Source organism: Sinocyclocheilus grahami, unplaced genomic scaffold (assembly GCF_001515645.1).
Source record: "Sinocyclocheilus grahami isolate Dianchi unplaced genomic scaffold, SAMN03320097.WGS_v1.1 scaffold92.1, whole genome shotgun sequence".
In the NCBI taxonomy this organism is placed as follows: Eukaryota; Metazoa; Chordata; class Actinopteri; order Cypriniformes; family Cyprinidae; genus Sinocyclocheilus; species Sinocyclocheilus grahami.
The window spans coordinates 3,607,765-3,613,680 of NW_015505271.1; the positions used below are offsets into that span (position 1 = coordinate 3,607,765).

The 5,916-nt window shown below is 37.3% G+C and overlaps 1 protein-coding gene across 1 annotated transcript in view; it reads right to left on the bottom strand.

The window, feature by feature from the left end:
- LOC107587402 (KN motif and ankyrin repeat domain-containing protein 1-like) overlaps window positions 1-4,841 on the bottom strand; it is a 16,000-nt gene extending 11,159 nt beyond the window's left edge. The window contains exon 1 of the mRNA XM_016275194.1: window positions 4,669-4,841. The gene's annotated coding sequence lies outside the window, so the exon portion shown is untranslated. The remainder of the gene's footprint in view (window positions 1-4,668) is intronic.
- Window positions 4,842-5,916: the final 1,075 nt, after the last annotated feature.

Genomic DNA, 5,916 nt, shown 5'->3' on the forward strand with positions numbered 1-5,916 from the left:
TTGTCTGTTGTTATTAAGTGCTAACCATTGGTGCTACTGTGGGCTCAGTTGGGAGACTTGTAAGTTTGTTTAGAATTTAAGTATTTTGTAAGGAAACTTGTAGGGAGGTGGGTGCCTTTTTCTTTAATTGCTTTTCTCCTGGTTATTTGGATGGTCAAGGAGATAGGAAAGTTCATTTTGTTGTTCATTTTCTTTTGGTTTATGTATAGGTAAATTATGGTTAAAATTGAGTTAGAAATCTTTTTGTTTGTTGTGTTGGCCTTTGCCCCCTCCTGAAGCTTATGTTTCCTTTTATCTTTTTCTTATGATTGAATAAAGTTAAATATTTTCTTTTTGTTTGGAGGTGTGGATTTACTGACTCAGAGACGGTGCACCCTTTGGCACCCGCGTCCAGACCTCTGGAAACTTCATGTCCGGTCCCTGGACGGGATGCGGAGGTTCTGAGTGGCCTACTCCAAGAGGTAGTTGACACCATCACTTCAGCGAGAGCACCGTCTACGAGACACGCCTACGCTTGAAGTGGAACCTGTTCGTTGAGTGGTGTTCTTCTCGCCGAGAAGACCCCCGAAGATGCCCGATCGGAGTTGTTACTTCCTGAGACATATTTTATTTGTTCTATGTGCTTTGTGGTAGTTTGTTGTTTGTTTGTTTTTTCTCCTTGTCTACTGCTACCATTCGCATGCAGGTGATTGGGTCCACCTGTTGCTGATTTGCTGCCCATTTACCTCAGCTCCACTGATTGGCTGCCGCCAGGAGAAAGCCAGCATATAAAACCAGCACTGCCTTTCAACAGAGGGAGAGGGAGAGGGTTGCAGATTGTAACCTGTCACACGGACTGCTTTTCTCTGGCTCCAGATAACTTTGTCTGTTGTTATTAAGTGCTAACCATTGGTGCTACTGTGGGCTCAGTTGGGAGACTTGTAAGTTTGTTTAGAATTTAAGTATTTTGTAAGGAAACTTGTAGGGAGGTGGGTGCCTTTTTCTTTAATTGCTTTTCTCCTGGTTATTTGGATAGTCAAGGAGATAGGGAAGTTCATTTTGTTCATTTTCTTTTGGTTTATGTAAAGGTAAGTTATGGTTAAAATTGAGTTAGAAATCTTTTTGTTTGTTGTGTTGGCCTTTGCCCCCTCCTGAAGCTTATGTTTCCTTTTATCTTTTTCTTATGATTGAATAAAAAGTAAAAAAAAATATTTTTGTTTGGAGGTGTTATTGGGGCTGGAGACAAGAGGTCCCTGTGCTTTCTCTCTCCAAAAATGTTACTGCTAGGTCCATTACCTCTAGACTAAAAGGGCTAGCATGTAACAAGTGGGGGCTCGTCCGTTCAAGTGAAAGTATCTGCTCATTACTTTCTTGTTCTGTTTGGCTGTTTTATTTTGGTGAAGGAGAAGGCCTTTGTGGTAGTGAGAATTATAGAATTTGATTTAATTTAATTTACTCTTTCTCCTACCATAGAGGTTTTTGAACGTTGCAGGAAGGATCTAAAAGTGTTGCACTCGTACACCCCACATTGGCGGAAAACCACACAACCGCTCTGTCTTATCAGCCTTTTCTCCTGAATGGCTCAGTGTCTCACTCAGTTGATTCTGAGAGTAAACCAATCACCATTTTGAGAGACACTGGGTCAGTTCAGTCATTTATTTTAGAGGAGTTATTGCCACGGTCTACCGAGACTTACTCCGGTACAGACGTGCTTATACGTGGAATTGGAATGCAGTGTATAAACGTTCCTCTTCACAATATCTACTTGAAGTCAGAACTCATAACAGGTACTGTAAAACTTGGTGTACGTTCTCAGCTACCTTTTGAGGGGGTGGGGGTTATTCTGGGGAATGACCTCGCAGGGGGCAAAGTTTTTCCCAGACCAATTGTAGTCCATAACCCTAGCGTGTGTGAGCAACCTGATCTAGCACGTCAATGTCCTGCAGCTTTCCCTGCATGCGTTGTGACTCGTGCTCAATCGTCTAAATTCAGAGACATGGTGGATCTCTCTGAATAATTTTTGGTGTCGCATGACGAATTTGTGGAAGATAAGATACCAGTCGAGCCAGAAGTTGGCCCTAACAACCTTGAATCAAGAATAGTTAGCACATAATAATTGAAATGGTTTAATAACAATGTTTTGTTATGGTTACACTTGAATTGGTTACAAAATAGATGAAGGATGGTAACGCATAGTTAATTGTACTGATTTTCGTCCTATTGGGTATATATTTTACAGTATGTAAAATGTTACCTGAGGGAGAGAGGGCAGAGCCCCAAGAAGAGAGTCCCAGCAAAGTAAGAGAGATCAAAGAAAGAAACCGAGCTACAGTTACAATATTCTTTTATCCCTTCCTTGACCATGTGATTAAAAACCAAATGTGAGACATTCACACTGACCAATCAGCAGATTACAGTTTCACCCACTGTGCAAAACATCAAATTTGAAATGTAATGCAGGGAATTCTGGGAATGTCAATTTACGGTTATTCACTGTAAATTGTGAAAAACATATTTTTCCCTTCCAAAAACGGTAAACTACTGTAAAATTAATGTCCAATACATGTAATGTCCAATACAGTTTTTCACTGTATATATTAGGGGAATTTACCGTTAACCATTTAACAGGTTTTTACTGTAGCATTTTTACAGTCTTTTACCGTTAAATTCACGGTCATTTTTTACAGTGTAGGAAAAACCAAGGAATTAGTAATTACGCATAGTAGGCAGGGGATTTCAGTCAAGAATGTAATGATAGATAGTCATCCTGTTGAGATTGTTGATCACTTTAACTACCTTGGTACACTAATTGATAGTAAGCGGAGTTTCCAGGATAATACTAAATATATTTTTAAGAAATGTATGCAACGTCTGTTTTTAATACAGAAGCTTAGAAGTTTTGGTGTGAGCCAGAACATTCTGGAGATCGTTTACATGTCCTTGGTGGAAAGTGTGCTGACCTATAATATAACATCCTGGTATGGGCACTTGAACTGTAAACAGAAAAATACATTAACTAGAGTCATCAATATAGCGAGCAAGGTCATTGGTAAGCCACAGAGAACATTGAACCAGGTGTACATTTTAAGATGTGTTGGGAAAGCTAAATGCATTCTGAAAGATGCTATTCATCCTTTAAATGATCAGTTTGTCTTTTATTTGTTATTTAATGCCCAGGGCAGAGAGAATCATCTATAAGAATTCATTTATACCTGCAGTAATTGGATATCTGAATCAAAACACTAAGGTGGAACGATCTGATACGTCTTTTTGAAATTCGTGTGGTTTTAATGTTATGTATGTCTCATGTCAATGGTGTGGTCAAATATAATTTTCAACCATTGGGGTTGACAATAAAGTTGTATTATTATTATTATTACATTAAATTTATCCTTTTGTGATACATGGAAAAAATTGTCATGGGGTATGGAACGGCACGAGAGTAAATAACTTATGGCATATACTGTATATATAGAGAAAGAGCTGGGCGATAAAACGATAACGATAATTATATTAATAACTATTAATGATAAATATATATTCAATTTTGGGCAAACTGTCCCTTTGACGCATAGTTTTTAAAGTTGCTGCAGCTGCAAGCAGGAGTGTCACTGAGCTATAACTAACAACAAGCAAAACCATGTGTGTCCACCATGTAATGTCACTTCTTTCTGATTATGACAGAAATGAAGGATGAGAGAGACCCTGCAAACCAGGAGAAGCTTGCACTGTCACTGCAGACAGATATCTGAAACATGAGACCTGCTTTGGGTAAAGCATTGTGTCAGCTGAACTGCTTGGCAGTGAGAGGACACGGACACATTGACACAACACGCACGAATGGACGCACACTGATCCATGAACACACACGTATATATTATATAAGAATGAAAGGCTTTAGGGCATAAAGTTATTCCTGAGAATAACAACTAAGAAAATGAATGAAAAAAAAACGACTGATGAAAAGAACAACAAAGTGATGAAGTGCTGTATAATTTTTTGGCATAGAAAGAGACTGCTGAAAAACAAATATGAACTGAAATAACTACTTGATAAATCATTTGTGCATCTAATATGCATATAATTTGCACAAAACATAGCATACTTTACAGACTACAAATTAACTTGATTACGAAATAACAAATGTCCATTCTGTTGACTTTGTCAGCACTCTAGCAAAACAGCTCAAATGTAATCCTTAAACACAAACAAAGGTTGTTTTGTTGAAATGCAATGAAAGAGGGAAAAGCAATCCGGTTAGGTTTACTGGATATTGCATTCTTTAAGGGGAAAAATATGTATTTGTGCAATAATGGACATAATCTGCTCCTGGTACAGACCAGTATATTTTAGACTCACTGGATTATACACTGATTTGAGACTAGCTGTACCACAGAGCCCAGAGCTAATACCAGTCATTTTTCATGAATGTAAACCTAACTTAAATAGAGAGTACAATAACTAATACTTTCTATTTTGGTAGCACTAATTACTCTACTTTGCCTTGGGATATTTTAAAAGAATATTTCTGAAGCATTAATGATATTTACATATATTTAAACCCTCAAAAACGTCATATCTGCAGCAATATTGTTAGACTGTCTAAAGAAACGACTAAATAACGCAATGAATAACTTCCAAATACATATCCCGTCCGCACCAGTGCAGGTGAGCCCGTTGTTTACATACCAGAGCGAAGAGAAGCTTCCGAACACTGCTCAGCGTTTCTTCTGCATTCTTACAACTGAACACTTTTGCTTATCTTGAAACAGTGCTCCCGTTTTGAATGCTTCGCGTAAACAGCCAGTCCCGGGGTAACTTTACCATGCTGCTCTGTATATGCGTATGGAGGGGTTGCTGCTTACGCCATGACGCACTACGGCAGGTGTGCAGCAGAGGTCTATCAGCTTCAGTTCCGAATAGCGCACTACTTCGTACTTACTATTTAAATTTAAAATAACCACATGTATTATTATTATATGGTATATATTTATATGTGGTATGTATAAATATAAATTAGATTTAAAAATAGCATTTTTTAACAAAATTGTTAATACAGCTTAATACTGTACATCCTACACAAAATTTAAGAATTTAGAAATCAGAAAAGAAAGTTATATCAAAACTTTAGTTAACTCAAATGACAAATGCCTTCAAGATTAAAGCGACATCTGCTGGTTATTTTCTAAAGTACAAATATCTGTGAATTAGAAGATATACAATAAACAATAGTCCTACACATAGGGTAGACCGCCTTCATTTTACTTTAGTGAATGAGAGTGGGTTTGTTTAGAAAGACTATTACTGTATAGACGTATCTTAAGGTCTACAGAAAAGCTATTGATCATTTCCAAAGTTATTGTGCAGGATAGTTTGTTTTAAACACACATTAACCTTCTGTGGGTAGGATAGGCACATATAACAACCCAACAACCCAAGACTTTGACTGTTTTAGTTCATTTCTCGGAGACTATACATGACAGTTTTAAGTCTGGATGTGCACATTCAGGGCTTTTTAGAGATATCAAATGTTTGGAGGTTTGATCATAAACACACCTTTAAAAATGACGGATATTGACAGAATGATCAAATTCAGCACTCTTAGGGAGATATGATCATATTTTGTAATTCTTTAAATCTGGTTCATTTTCAAATCGTTTGTCGTAAATAAACATCTCAGGAAAATGTTATGGGGTTTCAAATCGGAATATGACTTGGTTACGAAACAAGGCATAACATTCATATGTCTTTTGTAGAGGACACAAGGACAAACGGCATGTTAATCAGGCATTTTGAGGAGACACAAGTTAATAGGGACAGAGATGATATATCAATATTCCTATGAAATATGAGATTTTTTAATGAAAATGTTGCCACGTTATTACTCCCATTATAACACTTATTTTTTTCCATTATGGTTTGCACCAAGAACACATT